Raw genomic sequence first — 20,343 nt, forward strand, 5'->3', positions numbered from 1 at the left:
CAAAAATTACTCAGGACTTTCTCGATGAATCACCGTTGCCAACTTTTCCTCTCAGCTCACAAATGTCGGACATTGGCCTAACTTGTGGTGGCATCCCAAATTTTGTTCTCAACTGCCCTGCAAATATTGTGTTGTGTAAAGGTGGCAGCATTCTTTGTACTGAATCCAAGGAGCAATTCAAGGTCATGATCTGACTGTGTGGTTTGACCAAAAGTTGCCACACTACTTCCCAGTGGATTTTTGATAGCCTCTCAATTGTTTCTTTCCCAGTTGGTTATTGATAGCCTCTCAATTGTTTCTTTCTTAGTTGGTTTTTGATACACAACTTTCCCATGTGATAGCCTCTCAACTTTCCCAGTAGGTTTTGTTTCTTAGGCCTTAATTCAGGATACAATTTCCAACAATGGGATTCATCATGCCCCTCCTTGGAACAATGTTTGCATGTGATTTGCTCCCCTTCTTTCTTCACGCTTGTGTTTTTCTTTCCCTTCCATTTTCCACCCTTCTCTTTTTCTTTCCCCTTGAATGGCTTCCTCTTACTACACCTCTTCCTGAATGTTCTTCCCTCTAGATTCAAGGTGCATGGCTTGCACGCATACCTCATCTAAATTGTTTGTATTGAACACAAGGACAGTATGTTTCAAATAGGAAAGTAAACCCCCAATATATTTCAGCAGTGTATCTTGGGAATTCAAATTTCTTCCTAAAAACAAATCCCTTCTCCTAAACTCCTATTTATAATCTTGGGCTCTTTGGCCTTTAAGCTGCCTAAAATTCTACCAACTCATAATGGCTTTTTACATATAGGCTGAAGGATAAAACTATCTTTTAATTGCAAAAACAAATTCAACCCAAGTAATGGATATCTTACCATGGATTCACATTTCCTCTTGAGTCTTGGCTTCCGACCAAACTAATGCAGCTCCTTCTAGCCTTAGTGAAGTCAACTGGATCTTTATGTCATCTTCTTGAAGGTTTTGAATTCTACAGTATGCCTCCAACTATCAAATCCAATTGTCCGACTTTTCTACATTCACCTCTCCATTGTACATGGGAAGTTTAAATTTTATATCCAATTTAAGGGAGTCTTTCCCTTTGGGGTTTTTGAATGAGTATGGGAAATTTCAATGGTGGTAGAGGAAGATGATGTTGTGTGAGATGATGAAGAGGATGAGGAAGATGATGAGGATGGTGAAGACGGAGGTGGATTTCCACCATTCCCTTTGGAATCCTTCTTCTCATCTTTTTTGTCCTCTGATCTTCCTTCTCCATGTGGAGGTTTAGAACTCTCTCCAACTGTTCTAGTGTTCCTTTCTTCATAGAGAAATTTAACCATCTCAGTTAAAGTGAAGAAATCTTTCTTGAATTCTTCCTGTTCTGAAGAAGGATCTTCAGGCTCTCTTTCTCCAACATAATGTCTGTGGATTCAAGCTCAGAAATTGGTACTGCTTGTACATCTTCAATCTCAGTTGAAGGAAAAACTTGAGTTTCAAGTGTAGCTAGATTTGGAACTTTGGGTGGTGGAGATTGTGGCCTTGTGGCTCTCCTTCTTTTGGGCATTACCTCAAGAGTTTCTACCAATAACTTCCCTTCTTCTTTTTGCAACTTTAACCTTGTAAGCATCACAATTTTGCAACCATTAAAACACTAATTGCACAAACTCAAGCAATCAAGAAATTCAACCTTTGCTTTGATACCAACTTGATCTGTTTTTTATTATTAGTTTATGTTGTGCTAATATTAATTACAAAATTGTAAACATATGCTTGCTTATTGCTTCTTGTACTGGGGTTTCCTTAGTTGCTTTTGCATACAATCAGGTAAATTTCCTTAATTTTAAAATGACATTCATGAGAAAAGTAGCTTCAAACACAAATACTGAATAACAAACATTCAAATTACAGAAAACCATCAAAGAGACACTTTAGCATAGTGTTTTGATGAATGAGTTCACCACTCCTGGGCTACATCTCCTTGGTCCAGCTTCCATGGCTTGGGCCTCTGTATTAGCTCAATGTGGAAAAATGTTGTTTTACAAAGCTCTATGGTTCCCGATACCTACACCAACGTATTCAGAATGTCCAAATTAGCCAAGAACACCTCTTCTTGAGCTCAATTTGGTAAAAAATTTCCTTCTCTATGGCTCAGTCAGTCTTTTCCTAGAAAAGTTCCGCTAAATCTGGAATGACTCCAGTTAGCGCGCTAAATTTAGTGGCAAACCCAAATTCTGGGGCACCATCAAAGCCTCCACCAGACTAAACTCAGAGTTAATTAAGGTTAAATTATGCTTAATTGCTTTAAACCTGGATTATTGTTAATCCCATGATTAATGTTAACCAAAACCTCGATGGTTTCGGCGTAGTGGTCACATGCTAACCGTTTGGAGTAATGGTATGTCAGAACCATCGAAGTGATTAAACATTTAAGGTTACATTCATCGTGTTCACATGTTGAGACCACTAATCATTGCGGAGTATGGTGAATTGTCCGCTGCACTAGCCGTTTGATGTAACAATAGTCACGTTCACCTGCGGAGACCGTTGTGGTGATGGTTGTTGAACTGTCCGTCGGAGTAGACTGTAACTGTTTGCGGTTAACCAAAAATGTGTTCACATGGGAGAGGACTGGCAAGCAGGCTGGCCCTTCCCTAACCTCCCAACTCACAACCGTTACATTTTAAATAAATGCGGAGATCATACATGGTAAGAACCATGATGGTAGTAGAGGCGTTAAGGTATGCGGATGGTATGCTAGAGATCGCGTGTACGACCCCGACCTCCACCATAATATTTTTCTGCACTGTGTCAATTTTCAAGGCCTTTGGGAGGTGCCACATGGCAACCTCCAGGCTTTCCATGTGGCATTCTTCCATTGGTCCATAAATAAACCAATCAAATTGTGCCAACACACCACCTGTACAACCCAATGAAATGATGACACTTGTCCACCTGTGATTCATCGTTGACCATTGTTGACAATGCCTAGTCACTTTCCATGTCGACAGTACAGACTGCTGACTGTGCAGTGACTCGACATTTTTTTTTGCAAATTTCGCCTATTTAGCAAAGCGATCAGAACACAATAACTTTCTCATACGAACTTGGTTTTCAACAAAACGAGTTGCATTAGGATCATTTTTTTGAGACAGGGGCGATCGTTCAGGTTTTGAGCCATTTTGAGAACTTTGATTTTTTATCTAAATACTGAGCACCTAATCACCAGATGACGAAATGTGACTTGACACAGGACACCCTGCATGAACATGTTGATATCCCTCCCAACGAGGACGACCCCGTTGGTGAGGCATGGGGAGCTTAGCGTATGCGAATGAGCAGCTGATTGGTCGAGCCGAGAAAAGAGTTTCCAATAACTTGCCAGAAAGGAGACAGATACCGAGACTGAGATACAAATACCCATGAAAGACATGCAACCAAACCCAGACACTACAGATGGGGACCCAAAATGGGTGAGCTTTCTCCCAAACAAGAGGGTTTCCTTGAGCATACACAACCCTCTAAAATATCAACTCTTGGAAATAAAATACACTTCCCTCGATGGTAGAATGGCCACAAGCCTTGAGACCTGCCCTGAGAGGGATTCCAAACAGAACATAAATTTGACTAGAGACCCACGTAACCCAACCCCGACACACATAAAAGCCAGAGGAAGCTTCCAGCACAGACCTGGATGTGGGAGGAACCCAAACAAGTGACAATTGAGACTTCCGCCCGAAACTAGAAGTAAAGAAATTGAACAAAAATAAGACCACAAATGCCTTTTCCCATATAACAGAGGGGGGGGTTCAGGAAACTGAAATGGAGGCAGGGAGCCAAAACAACATGTCACCGGCAGAGGTTCCCTAATCCCAAGTGCAAGCTTGAAGATTGAATACACAACGAGCCAAAGTAGATCAGGCTTCCACGTCGCCTCTCATCCAAGGCCATGGCCCCGATGAGTCTCCATGGATCTTGGCTCTTGCTCTGCAATCCTCTGCCTGACCTAAATTCATTTCCCATAATTTCAAACTGGAGAAGGATGAATGCATGCCCGATGATTTAACTGTTGGAGATGTTGGAGAGATCTTCACACGTGTGAAGGGACTGCAAGGACCACATTTACTAACAACCATTAAAGACCACGTGGAGGAAGAGAGAAACTTGAGGACCACCCTTATGCCAAATGTTCATTTGAGTTGTCACCCCATCAAGGATGAAGAAAATCAACTTTAAAAACATAAATAATCAAAAATAATTTACATATTGATATATTATAAAATAATAAAAATAAATATTTTATTACCTAATTATATATTACAAAATAAAATAAATATTTGATTATATATTTATGTATTACAAAATAATAAAAATAAGTATTTCATTAATGTTAAGAATTTACTTAATGATGAAATTAATAAAAAATTTAAATTTAGTTTTATTATCTTTATTATATAATAATTTAGAGAATTATTTTTAGTATCTCCATTTGTTTATAATTCAAAGAAGTAAGCCTGAAAAGCTTTCCAAGTTAAAAAATATCACGTTGATGCGTTAAACTTCCGATATCACTGATGTCTTTTGGATAATGAGGTAGTTGGGGTGTCACCCTAGGAGACATGGCTTTCAACTTTAAAAATATTATTATATGGTTTCACATTTTCAGCATCAATAGTATCTTAAGATTTTGATAGTAGGATTGTTTGGTTTTTATGGTGTAATTAATTGTATGGCGGGGTTGCTGAAATATTAGTAAGTTGTTTTAAATTTTCAATATCAACACTGTTTCAATATTTGGATGGTGGGGGTGGCTGAGTTTTATGATGTAAATAATTGGATGGTGGGGTGGCTGAGGTTTTATTATTTATTTATTTTTTTAGTTGGTAAAAGATCATTGACTTCAATTTTTACTTTTTACTTATCTTTTTAGTTTGTAAAAAGTTATTGACTTCAAAAATAAATATTATTAGTGGGGTAGCTGGGGTTTTATGGTATAATTAATTGGATGGTGGGGTTAATAGAGTTTCTAATATATTTAATTTTTCGTTATTAGTAAATGATTTTACATAAAAATAATAATATTTTATTTTAATTTTTAATATTAATATTATTATTTTATTCCAGATTCAAATGTTAATATTTATATACTTTTTAATATTAATATGATGACATTTATTTTTATGATGTTAAAATTTAGATATTAAAATGACTAGGTTTTATAATATTTTTTTATTTATTAAATAATTAGGTCATTGACTTCAAAAATAAATATTATTAGTGGGGTAGATGGGGTTTTATGGTATAATTAATTGGATGTGGGGTTAATAGAGTTTCTAATATATTTAATTTTTGGGTTATTAGTAAATGTTTTTACATAAAAATATTAATATTTTATTTTAATTTTTACTTAATATTATTATTTTATTTCAGATTCGAATGTTAATATTTATATATTTTTTAATATTAATATGATGTTGACATTTATTTTTATGATGTTAAAATTTAGATATTAAAATGACTAGGTTTTATGATATCTTTCTTATTTATTTATTAAATAATTAATAATTTTAAAATTAAAATATTTATCATTGTAAGTATAAAAATTCAAAAATATATATTATAATTTTTTTTATTAAAAATATCTAATATATTAGAAAAAAAGAGTAATTATGATATTAAATTTGCACTCCATTCCAATAAAATAAACACGAAATTCTTACATTTAGTTCAAAGAGACGAGATCTTCAAAAGAAATCATGAGGATTACAAAACTAGCCACACAACAAAATACATTTACAGTATGCAAATATAGCTTATAGGGGAGGGTTGATTGACATCTTGTCTAAAAGGCCACCAGGAGCATTGTTTTCTATGCTTCAATTCTCCTATGAATTTCTTTGACACTGCAAGTTTGCAAGTTGACGATGAATCCCATCAAGTTCATCTTTAAGGTGGTTTAACTTGGTCTAGAGATTTTATTATTCTTCATAAAAGAAGAGGATATTAGTGAATTGTTGGCAAACCTGCTACCAAAGCTCATTGTTCTCATCATGACTGTCAACTAAGGGGTGTGGGAAAATATTATAGTGGTTGGAGTGGCCAAAGGAAGATGAGGGAATGTCTTTGCTCTCCATAAGGAGTCAAAGGCCAGAGTTGCAAAGTTCCATGAAAAGAGAGCCAAACACGTCTAGAAGGGGAGGAGATAATTAGGCAAGGGAGGCACCATACACTATAAGGCTTGGAGTAACAAGACACTAGAAAAGAGACCCACAAGGAGTGAGAGAGGGGGAAGTTCAACTTAGAAAAATCATAGCATAGATGAAGGGACCAACGAAGAAACACCTTTGGAGAGCTTGCAAGTTCAGAGGAACGAGGGACAATACCGTCGGAGAATTCCCCTACATATGACTACCTTTGACCACTGGAAAGGCTTCATTAAATGTGTTGGGTGGTTGAGAGGCCTCAATATCGAAAGTGGCAACTACAACACCTTCAATCAAAATTTACAATTTGACGTGTAGTGAAATGTGAGTAGCCCCTAACATGCCTAAAGGGAAGTTATTCCAACGACTTGCGGAATTGAAGGACGAAATGAAGCCAGAAAAGGACAAGAATACTATCTGCCTGTGCGTATGGAAAAAGACGAGTTGAATGACCTTCCCACCACCGAGGAGGAGGCTCCCTCGCTTGGAAGAGCTATGAGCCTTAGAGGAAATATAGGAGTGATAAACCCACGAGCTAGTATATAGGTCACATTGATGATCAGTAGCACATTCTTGACCCAACCCCTACCTCATTAACATGATTTCGTCTCCCATGAATACAACTTGAAGTTCTATGAATTTCCACGCTTTAGGGAGCAAAGCAGTCGTGGGATTTGTAAATTCTCCCCATCCATTATCCATCAAGATTGGTACAAAGGCAGAGGAGGAAATGTAGGGTAGCATGGATTTAGTCAACGCCAAACGCATTGAGTAAATAGGTGAATGGCCTTCATCTGCACAAGCCACCACCTTAGACATTGTGATGAGATCTCAATGTCATATGTGAGACACAAATTCACTTATGAAGGAGGGAGGAATTGAGGACATTGAAGGGGGGTATATACACTTCTTCATAGCATAATACTCATAATTATTTATCCCAACTATCTAGATAAGAAGGGAGGGGCTTATAACAACATTAGAAGTTTTCATGGGATAAATTTTCACCCCAATGAACCATTGGCTTCACACTGACCTGCTTCAAGATGAGAAGCTTGGTTAGCTTGAGAGTCTACTTCTTTGTTTTGGCTTCATAAGATGTAGAAAAAAGCCTTTTGAGAGAAAGATTGAGGATGCTATTGATTTTGCAGAGAATAAGAGATAGATAGTTGTTCTTCGGGAGAGAACCCTTATGAAAGTATTAAATGGTGATGAGGGAATCTTCCATAATTACTATTGAAGAAACATCATGATCTTTCACTTAAGGATAACCGAGATAAAACCCATATATTTTTGCAAAATTGTTCATTTTTTAATCAAACCGCATACATACATTACATCTTGTATTTCATTGGAATAAAAAAAAAGTCATTCCTTCCTCCCATCCTTTTTAAAAACATTTAATATTACAACAAATTAGTATCCATATTATTTAAATTGAAATCACAATTCTATTTCTCTTACAAAACTTATAAAACCCAATTTCATTGACAACCTAGAAATAAACATAAAGTTTTTTATATTATTTAGGATTTGAAGTCCAATGTGACATAGATCCACTTCACTCACAAATCAGTAATAAATATGAAGTTTTCTATGATTTTGAAACACTTAGGTGTCCCAATGATACTATGGATATTTTTTTTGAATCGTTTAGACTAGGTTTGGGATTCAAAAGTTATCTTATCGTGAAGCGGAAGTTGTGAAGGGGAAGAATTTTGATGAAGATAAATTATTTTTTCATATTTATTTCTTTATGTTTTATATAGATTTATATAGATTTGTGAGTTTAAAGTAACTTTTCAAGGAGTTATATTTAGAAAAAAAATCTTCTAAACGTACAAATTAACACAAATTTTTTATGAGATTATATTATTTAAATATTTTTTATAGTATTTTTTTTAGATTTTTATTTTTATTTTTTATTTTTTTTTCATTAACATGAGCAAAATTTCAATTTTGGAAACGGACAGATTTACACATCACACTGGAGTGTAAAATGAGCTTCTAGGCTAAAAATAATTGATACCATAAAGATTGGGTTTCTTGAAATTTTTTCAACCAAATAGCCTTGATAAACAACCCGATAGTTTAATGAAATTGTGGTCTCAATAGAAAAAACATATAGTATAGCGTGAATTGCAAAAACAATGCTTATAGTCCAACCTGAATTCCAAAAATTTCATAATCCCAACTGCCATATTTTTTCAAAATCCCATTTTCATAAAGAAAATTCAGATATGGTTGAAGGCCTTCAAGTTACTCCGTTTACATTGTAAAATAATTGGTAATCACAACGATTGGATTTCTTGAAAAAAAAAAATTATTAGATTTGGCGCAAATAAAATTAATAAAATTATGACCTTTGTAGACAAATTTTATAGTCTAAACTGGATTTTTGTAATTTTACTTAAATTCCAAAAATTTATATCAATTTTTTCCAAAATCCCACTCTTATTTCCATTGTTCTCTGGGCGAAATTAATTAGACTAAAGTCACTGTCATATCCCCAGATTATTGTAAATATTTTTATTTACCTCAGTCAAAAGGACACAAATAAATGGATGATGATTTTTATTTGTTGCATGAATTAATTAATATTTATTTTTTTTTTTTTTCTTCAGAAAATGGAAATGAGGAATGATTTCCTAGTAACAGGAATGTTATGTAACTTCTGAGGAGAGAAGTTAACATAATTAAAATATATATATATAATAAAGAAACGGTTGCAAGAAAACCCTAACCACTTTTCCCCTCCCTAACCGTGGAATGGATTCCAGGAAAAGGGAGGAAGGGAAAAAAGGAGGTCACTGTGCTGTAGAGGACAGGCAGTGGGGAAAGAGGGGGACTTACCACGTCTGGTGATGACCAGATGGTAAGAGCGCAGAGCGCAGGCAACCTGTAAAGACTGTAGTCTTTGAGTCAGCTAGGGGGGAGACTGGTCTTGAAAGACAGTCTCAAGGATGGGTGGAAGACTAGCTGCAAAAGGCAGTGGTGTTCATATTTATAAACAAGTAAAAGGAGTGCTCTGACAGGAGATGAATCAATTATGCAGCCCTAACTCGAATTAAAATATAGAGTGCTTACTTTCTGTAGTTTACAATTTTCTTATTTAGAGAAGAAAGGAATAGAGTAGGGGGTCGGGCAGAGTTGCCTACATTAACTGCTATTTGGCTAAAGGTACTGTATGTACCTCTCTGTTGAAAAGTTATACCTATTCTTCTCTTGGTACTATTCTTTCTTTTAGAAAAAAGGTGATTATGCTAGACATTATTTCATAAGAGCTATTTTAGATTAATAATTGTGAATGGATCATAAAATTAAGAGCTGTTTCAATTAAATAGCCGTGGAAGGGTTGTAAAATTATAGAGAATCAGATACCCGAAAGAACTGAAGCCCTGGCAAACATTGGAATGCGGATAGCATTCCGAGGGTACCCTGAGAGACCAAATCAAACAGGAAATTGGGCAGTGTGTGAAGACCCATTTCGCATATAGGAGAGAGTGCATAAAACTGTCTATAAGCCAGAAGAAGCTTCCCTCTTTGCAGTTGGAATCATGGACTTAGAAAGAAGGAAAAAAAATATTAGTGCACGCGGAAATGACAGACGGGCTTCCAAAGACAGTAAACTCACATACCCGGTCTAACACACCTGGGAATTATCGGAAAACAGTGAGGAAAAAATTACCAGATAGCTCAAATAAGCACCATAGTGTGCGGAGCCACTTCCTTACACCAGAATTAAGTTTCTGATGAATTTATGAACAACGAAACGCAGCTTAAGAAAACAATCCAATTCATACTACACAGTAAGGCTACTAGGAATGGGATGGCTAAGAATCTGGGGTAAGGATTATGCTATTTCAAAACCTGTAGTCCCTGAGGATAGAGGAAGTCAACAGCCAAACCCTATGGTCATAATCTACCAAGCATAAAAAAGGAATCCTCTAGCGGTGAAACCCTGAAAGTAGGAAGTGAAGCGCAGAAACACAAAAGAAACTAAAAATTGAGGAAGCCAGGGATAAGGGCGTTGGTTAGCAGACTCATTAGATACAAATGGTAAGAACACTGTAGGGTTTTATCAGATGAATTCTCAGGTAAACAAATTTGCAATAACTATTACAGAGTTCGGGCCAGCTGATAGAACATGTGTGAAACTGGCAATAAGTAACTGAAGATATAATTTGTGCATATAAGAGAAGCGAAGAAACCAAGTATGGCATCACATCGTATTCATGAAATTGCAAAAATAAACGCAAAAAAAAGTAGGATGGATATATATAAGTATAAGTACAGTAAAAGCTCCAAAACCAAAATTTAGACAATCAGTGCCCTCACTGCCATCAGAGGTATGTGTACCATTAGCAGAGTAAATAACACGTATAAATTCTGTAGACCTCCATTGTCACAATAAGTTTAACTGGAAAACCCTTAAATTTTAGAGCAGAAAGGAACTCTGAGAACAAGAAAATGGAAAGTTCTTACCAATTTCAAATCGCCTCCCCGACAATAGCACAAAAATATTGGGTGCAGGAATTGAGATTAGGTAGACTCCTTCAACACTTAATTGTCAACCTAGGGTTTCGTAAACTTAGAGACGAATCACAGGAAATTCCAGAGATGATATGAACTTTTCCTAACTCTATTCCTTCTTCCTTAATTGTAACCTTGTAGAATCAAAAAGAAAATATCACCCGACAATTTGCACCAAAGAAATTCTAGTGTTGGAATGTGAAAGAAAGTACTTTCGTAGGAAAATAAATGAAAGGAACTCTCAAACTTCTTGTAAACAATATTGACAAATGGAAATGTAAGTATGTTTATCTTCAGTATAGTTGTGTGTTAGGTTAATGATTGGACCCTTGAAGATATCTAACTTCCTTATAGATCATTCTCCCTACACTAAGTTGCTATTCCTATACTCTTGCAATGTACTTGCACTAGTACTAGAACAAAGTTTAGGTGATGGAAGTATATTTTACACTTGTACTGAAGATTTATGTTCTCATGCTGGGGCTCTAAGCCTCAGGAGTAGAGCACTCTATTCCTGTATCAGGATATCGATTCCTATACCGAAATATCGATTCCTATACCGGAATAGAGATTCCTAGACCAAGTTTTCCAATTCCTCTTATGAGAAAATAAAGAATGTGTTAAATCAGAGAAAGAATTTGCAAAGGTGAACAAAACTTCAAAATAACTTCCTCAAACAAAAATATGCTTCAACCAATCTCAATCTTTAAATAAAAACTAGTTTCCAAAGTCAAAGCACACTTTTCTTCAATCAAGGAACTCCTTCATGCAATCTAAAGGAATCATCTAATTGTGACAGTAGGCTTCAATCCTGTAATAGTTATTCACACAAATACTATCTGCATTCGTAACCTTCTTAACTCATAAAGAATCTCTTTGAAAATAATTACACATGAAGTCGATCTTTCCCTAAATAGTATGAAGTATAGGTATAGATTAATGTGTCACAACGATGTTTATTCTCGAATTACCAAAGAATATTTAGTTCAAGATATCAAGAACACTTCAGAATGATAATCACACACCGCAGAAATGAATTAAGGCTCATATATCATATAAGAATAAAAGACTATAACTGTGATGAACCAAAGGAATCAATCTGTAAAACTGTAAATGCACTAATGCAGGAATGTGTGCTTGCACGATCCAGGTGGAAACAATGTTAAGCTTTGAAGAAAATAAATCATAAAGGATAAAAACAAACTCAGAGTAGCATGCACACCATGGATCTGTCACACAATGATGAAACCAAATCTGGACATTGCAGAAGAATACAAACATCTATTTAATTCACACTTTTCATTAAACAAAATCAACACACCTTTAAAGAAAAAGAATAATACGAGGGAGAACGAGCTAGGTTGGCTAGGCCCTAGCCAACCAACTCGTTTCCCTGTTTAGGAAACGTGAAGATTCAACTCTTAATGACACATCAACACAGAATTACAACACAAGATTGAAATAACGTGGCACAACCCCTTTCTATTAATAATCATCAAATGTACATCATGAGTTCGAATTCAGCCTAGAACGAGGGTGATACCAGCAAAATTATAGAAATACAAAATTACAATATCCTTGTTATAGTTATCGCTCGCTGCCATTTTCTATCTAAATCTTATATTTTATACATCCATGCAAGCCTGCGGCCGTAACCAAATTATATACAACATTCCAATTTGAGCCTTTCAGCTATAATAAAATAACAACAATAATTCATACTAAGCCTTTCGACTATAAAAAAACGCTAATCTTAAGCATTCATCCGACTACCCAGTCTCCATCATATCACTGACTTATCTTCGCTCTGAGTCCAACTCGAGTTGATCGTTCTGGAACAAGGTGTCTGTGTTAGGTAGTGAGTTGTCACGACAACTTAGGATTCGTCAGTAGTGCAAGAATCCTACCTGCACTCGACCATGCTAACGGAATGATCAATACATTGCTTATCAAATACTTTAGGAAATTAAATATTAGTTGCAAGGAATATTAAAGGTACAAAATCTATGAAAAAAAATAATTAAGCACATTCATAACTCTTAAATATGAAATATAAAGATAGTGTAGGAAAAGGCACGATTCTTGGACTAATGCAGGAATAAGGAGGTTGCAAGGTTAAAACAGAGGTCTAAGGTTATGGTTTTGAAGTGGAAAAGGGTTTAAAAATGAAGAAATTTAGCCTACCAACACTATGTGCCACCTCCATGAGTGGAATGTGATTCTGATTCCAATTCAGGATGTAAAATTTTTAATTATCAAGGAATTTGGGAGGACTTGAGCATTTGTAAGGCTGGTAGTGCAATGTTTCCCATGAAAGAAACTGAGCTCATCCATGTCGTTGAAGATGCAATAGTCAAGAAGGGAAAAACGATAAAAGTTGTGAACAATTTATCTCACAACTTGCTAAAGCTAGTGTGTGTGGATCATGAAGAAGGGGTGGCCATAAGCACCAGAGACTATGATTTCACAATTTGGATCAATAAGATCACCATGAAAATTTTCGTTGATGTGAGTGCGATGATGAGAAACGTGATTGATGCAGCTGCAGAGGAAGGTTTAGCTTTTGATGGGTAGGCAGAGGAGAGGAAAGACAAATTGAGACACACAAACAATATGAGATGTTTCTCTTGTATTCATCACAAAAACTTGACTTGACCTCATTACAATGAACTCGACATGGGGTATTTATGCTTTTCAGCTAGCGACTCACCCAAAATAACTTCAAAATGCAAACTCACACTATATTTGACTTTTCCCAAAATAAGACTGAACTCGAACTGACTCGCACATGTCTCAACTAACTCACACTCTAAATCTAGACTGCACTTAACTCAGTTTATCCTTTCATGCATCACTCAACTTGGATATTCCTAGATCCTCAAGCGAGAGTAATTACTATTTCCAACACTCCCCCTTAGTTACGATTTTATGACTCGACATAACATTACTCAACATGACTCAACTATGCATGTGAGGCTTACAATAGAAATTGGCTCAATCATCACTTAAACATGCCTACTGGTCTAATTCTTAGAATGACTCAAAACTTTTTACAATTTTGGATTTTCTTTTTCGTTTCTTCCAAATTCTGTAGCCTTGAAACTGCTTCATTCCTACCTATAATTTTTTTTGTAGGTTTCATATTTCTTCACATGTTTTTGCTGCAATGATTCTTTGATTTATCTTGTATTTGTTCTGAAAAAAAAAATGATCCTATCTTCTACAACTTCATCTTCAATAATTATCTCACTCATAGGCTATTGCCACAACTCTTCATCTTCAATAATTATTTCACTCGTAGATTATTGCCACAACTCTTCATCTTCAATCTATTTTCTTTGCTCTACTTCTTTCCCGCCATATTCTTGATCTTCTTTCTGCCATATTTCTTGACAGAAAAATCTGATTTCTTCTTGACTCCATTGCTAAAAAATGGTTTAGTTGTTTTCTTCTTCGTCTTCAGAAACTTCAATGTCTTTTGTTACATTTTTTTCTTCATCTTCTCTTCCAACTATAACTATATCTGGTTTTTTGTCATGTTTACCTGCACTCTCAAAACCAATGTTAAAAACATTTTAATTATGCTTTATAGCGAGAGATTTCTTTTCTCTCTCTTCCTTCTCTGCCTCTTCAACTAAATCGAGGTTATCTTCCATTGTTATGCAGTCAATGGATATTCTCATCAAAAACTGTTGAATCACTTCATTTTTATCTTCTTTGAAATCACTAGATGTTGCTAACTTTTTGTCTTCCACTTGGATTTTAGACACAAGAGGGCTTCTCTCATTAAAAAACAACATATTGATTACATATTTTTGTTGCGTCATGTGCAACCACTCATCACTAGTTAATGGTTCTTCATCAAATTTAATGTTAACAATTCCAATTGTTGGATCCACCAAACCACTTTCTTCTCTATTGATAGCTTTATGTATGCCAAACTTAGTTTCTACTAGTCCACACACTGCGTCATGAGAAGCCCTGACTGCTTCATATCTTGTTGGTACAGTGGCATGTTCAACCTCCAATTCTTCATCAAACATGAAATTTACCATATTACCACAATCAATCCCTATTTCAAAAATGAAACCACACATATCATCAACATAATGTTCATCCACCCTACGGTGAGATATCTGAGCATGCATGTGCTCTGTTGGGCGTGGGAACCCCAAGAATAGTTTTGGGGCTTAAAGCCCATATTTTGGTCCAATTTTTGTAATCCAAATGTAAAGACTCCACATTTTGTGGTCGCAGAGTGCGTAGATGTTAAAGAGTCATAGGGTTGTCCACCCTTACTCTAATAATGTAATGTTGGTTGTAAAATATCTACCCATGGTTTGAAATATCTACCCATGGTCCACAGACCATGGGATTGTATAAATAGAGTGAAGCTCTAAGTAGTTAAAAGTCAAGAAGAAATTAATAATTGAAGATGTATGAGAGATAGCTCTGAAGTAGAAGTCTAAGTTTTGGGTCGTAGCATAGGTAGAGTCTCTAAAACTGAGTGCAGAGAGGCCTAAAAGTCCACAGTTGATTGCGCGGACCCCTACAGCTGAGTGTGCAGGGTGAGTCGAGCCTATAATCACCCTTGATCTTTCTTTTGTTTTCTGTTACACTTCTCAGTTCCTCAGCTGCGGCTTGAAATTCTCTAAATATGAAAATGATCTTTGTATTTTCTTGTCAATTATTTTTCTTAATCTGGTTCAGTCGTGCTTTGCGACCCATGACTGTCATCTTTCCTCTATTTTATAGTCGCTTTCCTAATTGCATGAGACTATCTTCCATATCGACCCTGAAAAAAAAAAGAGCATTATTTTTAATATGCCCCTCCATAAGGCACAATCTTCACCCAAAACACTAGCATGCTTAACACAAAACAAAAAACTTGCAGATGTATGCACCTTTTCAAGGCTCTAAACTTTGACTCAAATAAAACCCTTCCTTTTATTTTTATTTTTAAATTCTCTTTTGATAAGAAAATAATAAATTCACTTTTATAAAAATCTCCTTCTCCAATAAAGTAAAACCCTTTTTAAAATTTTTTTATAAAGAAAATCAAGCTTCGTCTCGTGGCGTCTAGGGCTGCAGCCCTCTCTCTATTCAAAAAAATTCAACAAGCTACGACCTATTTGCTCAATAGTGGCGAAAAAACTTTTAACTCTTCATTTTGGGACTCTTCAAGTTGTGACTACAAAATTTTTGGTTTTTCATCTTTGGCTCTGATACCAATTTGATGGGAAGGAATGGGAAGGCAGAGGAGGGGAAACACAAATTGACGCACACAAACAATATGAGTTATTTATCTTGTATTCATCACACAAACTTGACTTTACCTGATTACAATGAACCTAACATGGGGTATTTATGCTTTTAAGCTAGCGACTCACTCAAAATAACTTCAACATGCAAACACACACTATATTTGACTTTTTCCAAAATAAACCTGAACTCAAACTAACTCACACTTGACTAAATTAACTCACAATCTAAATTTGAACTACACTTAACTTATGCCTTCATGCATCACTCGATCTGGAACTTGCTAGATCCTCATGCAGAAGTATTTACTATTTCCAACAACTTTTCCGGCCATGACATACTGGAATGGAGTGAGTGCAGGGGGCATCATCATTACTCGGGCTCATGGGAGTGGAGTTATCGGAAGAGGAAGTGCAATTCATGAGTATGTTTTAGGATTGAGGATCGTAGTCCCTACCTCTACTGCACAAGGTTATGCAAAGGTTGTAACCATTACCGAAGAAGAAGAGAAGGAAAAATTTAGATGCGTTGTGTTGTCTCTTAGGTTGTTGGGAGAAATCTTGCAAATGACATCTAGGCTGTAGTCTGTGTTCAAGCGTTTTGTGTCGATTAGTTTGGTGGATGACGATGGGTTTGAGAACGTGATAGAATATTTTGTGAGAAAGCAAGAGTTTGGAGATGCATAGTGGTACCCTACACATCGTAAGGTGCTTTTCATAAAGGTGGATCATGTGTGTCCAGGCATTGTTGGAGAGTGTGAACAAAATGTCACAACTTGGCCAACCCACAATAGTGGCAGAGGCCGAGCAGATTGGAACAATATGTGAGTATTTAGATTTGACGAAGTTTTCTCTATTATTACTATTCATTTTAGGAAATCCTCGTATGGGTGTTTTTTCAAAGACTTCAAAAATTAAATTTAGTATGGGTGTTTTTTCAAAGACTTCAAAAGTTAAATTTAGTAATTTAATTATTATTAAATTATATTTTTAAATTTATCTATTAAATAAAAAATATGATATTTTAAATGGAGTTTTAAAATCAACAAATTAAACATTATTTTTATTACATGGTATTTAATATTTATAAAATTCAATAATTAGTTAATTACATTAATTATCATTAAAATTAATGAAAAAAGTTAATAAATTTGAATTGTTATTTTTATATAAAAGTGTCCAAATGTCATTTTCATATTAACTCATCAAAATGGCAGGAAAAAAATATAAAAGCTAAGGTCTTAATTAACAATTTTGATAAAGGCAATGTCCATTATTTGTTAGGTGAAGATATTGTGCATGGATTTTCCATTTTTTACAAGTACTTAACATTTTAGATAATGACAACTTCATTTTAGATAATGACAACTTCCATGATTTACTAGGCTAAGATATTATGCATCCACAGATTTGTGTCTAAAAAGTTCAATTACACTTCTTTTTGGGGTCAACTATTTAGGCAAAAGATTTATTTAATTTATATTTTAAATAAATAAATTTATTTAATTTATATTTTAGATATTTTATTTGTTTAAAATTTTTAATATATATTTTTAAATTAACTTTGAATAATATTTAGTAAAAACATTATTTATTAAAATATATAATTTAAATGTTTTAATTTTATGAGGATGAAGAATTTAGATTGAGGTTCTGAACGCGTGGACTTTAAGATTTCTATGTGATTTAATCCTCATCACATATGCATCACATTAACATTATATCATAAATCTTAATTTTATTTTAAGTAAATGAATTTGTTTATATATTAAATTCTAATTTATGTAATAAACAAATTGTAATTTTATCAATAATTTTATTTTTAATTTTTTATAATATTTTTTAATAATTAATTTAGTCATAATAAAGTTTTAAGTAATTTATGAAGTGAAAAATAAGAATTTTCTTATATTTCTCATCCAAAATTCAGATTTTGATAGTAGTTATAATTTTGATCTATAGAAAAAGATAAACATTAAAATATATGGTATAGAATTATTAAAAATGAAATTATATTGATGATAAATTGTTTTTTTTCTTAATTGAAGATACAAATAATAAAAATGATATTTTATATTTAACTTAATAATTAAATATTAATAAAAAAATTGTTTTTTTTAATTAAGAGGGATTTGAACCTAAGTCTCTTGAGTTTCAAGAATTTCACATATCTCAAATTACCAATTGAGCTTTGGCGGAACTAATAAAAAATAAATTAATTAGAATTAAATATAAACAAAAATATCTATATTAAAATAAATTATGTCAGTTAAAATTACCATATTTGAAATTTGAAATTAATAAATAAATTTAATTTTTTTTAAAGTTGGGTAAGACTACATCTTCATCATGTCCAATACATCACCTCGACCAGACAAGGAATTGAACTAGTAACTTCACATCAAGCAACGTCAATCTTATGGACAAATAAATTTTACATATTAATATTAATTAAACTTTTTTAACAAAATCATTAATATATACATGTTTACATTTTCTTGATTTTCTATATATTTTACCGATATTAATAACTACTACTTAAATCATTAGGTAAATTAATAATTTAATTAAACTATAATTGTATTCATTTTGCATTAAGTAATAATTTATTGAATTATAAGATGAATTAATAATTTGATTGACTTATGATTTTTTTTAAAATAAAAAATATGGAAAATTAAATTTCAAATTATGAATTTAAAAAAAATATTTAATTAATATATTTATTTTTTTATTTTTTAATTAATTTTTAAATCATGGTAAGTTGTCCTCGAAGCACTGGATTCTCCGCTGGCGGGTCATGTTAGGTGGGTTGTACCTTAAACTCTTAATATTTTTCGAAGAGTTTGGATCTTGAGCTGCCAACAACAGATAACTGAGCCGAGGGTCATGTCGAATCTCTTCTCTTCTCGAACGGTTTTGGATTCTGGGTTTAACAAAGTTTGGGAGTTGTTATTGTGCATATGAAAATTGAAATTTGAGGTGCGACTGCCATAGAAGATCAAGAGGAATTCGACAATGAGAACAAAGGGTGAGAATGAGAATAGCTTTGTTAAATCTCCAAAATCTTTTTGAATTTTAAAATCTAATTTGATGATTAAATTAATTAATACATAGCATTCGCTAGTTATTGTGTCATGGTGTCCATACATACACGGTATATAAATACCTATCCGCCAATAATGTTCATGGTTGCCTCATCGACTTTGTCACACCCATACAATTTTATTTTCAATTTTATATAATATATAATTGAAAGTTAAAATCTACAAATATTCGTTGACTTAATTATGCTTTAGAAAATCCATTTTCAAACATGATCCCACCCTGATCCACATATACACACATTGTTTACTTTTTTTTATCTTTCTAGTATTTACCAAACGGTTAAAGATGGAAATGGCGGATAGCATTTTTCTTATTACAAGTTTGACTTTACAAAATTGTGTTTTTGATTTATATTAAAAATCAATTATTAAATACATATACCAATATCATTGTCTCCCATGTATTGATTCTTCAAATATTAATGGCCGATAGCATTTTTCTTATTACAGGTTTTACAAATTTGTGTTTTTGGTTTATATTAAAAACTAATTATTAAATACATATACTAATATCTAAATATCACTTTTTCCCATGTATTTATTTTTCAAATATTCAAGGTCTGTCAAACACAGAGTGTTAAAATTGACAACTAGGCCAAATTTCATGTGGGTCATCTTATTTATGGCAGTTGATATTTTTCTTGGATCCCTCTCAACGAGAGGTGTAGGATTGATCTAAAGATCATCCGATTCCGATAAGTGTTCACGGAGTTATGAAATTATTTGCGTTATAAGATAATTCGTCAAGGTTGGCCAACAACCAAATAAACCCCACATGTGCTCAACGTTTTAGTATAAATAGAGGTGGATTTCAAGTCATTTCAACACACTTGGGATCTCTTTCTCTCTCTACTTGTCTTTGGGTTTTAGTAGTAGGAGAGATCCTAAGGAATAACGTTGCCCTCATCCATAGGGCAGAAAGTCAGAACTGCCGGAAAAGACGGAAAATCCGGAACTACCGGAAAAGACGGAAACGTTGGAAAAACCGGAACTGTAGGAAAAGCCGGAAAAGACGGAAAATTCGGAACTACCGAAAAAGACGGAAACCTTGGAAAAACCGGAACTGTAGGAAAAGCCGGAACAGCGGAAAAGCTGAAAAAGCCGGTACTGCTAAAAAAGCCGGTACTGCTGGAAATGCTGGAAAAGCCAGAACTGCCGAAAACGCCGGAACCACTGGAAAAGCCGGAAATGTCGAAAAAGTCGGAATTGCCAGAAAAGCTGGAAAAGTCGGAACAACGGAAAAGCT

The 20,343-nt window shown here is 34.1% G+C and overlaps 1 pseudogene; it reads left to right on the forward strand.

The window, feature by feature from the left end:
- Positions 1–20,343, forward strand: part of LOC149141194 (L-gulonolactone oxidase 2-like) — a 300,958-nt pseudogene that overhangs the window by 36,814 nt on the left and 243,801 nt on the right.

This window comes from Pinus tabuliformis, chromosome X, assembly GCF_031772625.1.
Source record: "Pinus tabuliformis cultivar Carrire ecotype Pingquan chromosome X, CPIR1, whole genome shotgun sequence".
Classification (NCBI taxonomy): Eukaryota; Viridiplantae; Streptophyta; class Pinopsida; order Pinales; family Pinaceae; genus Pinus; species Pinus tabuliformis.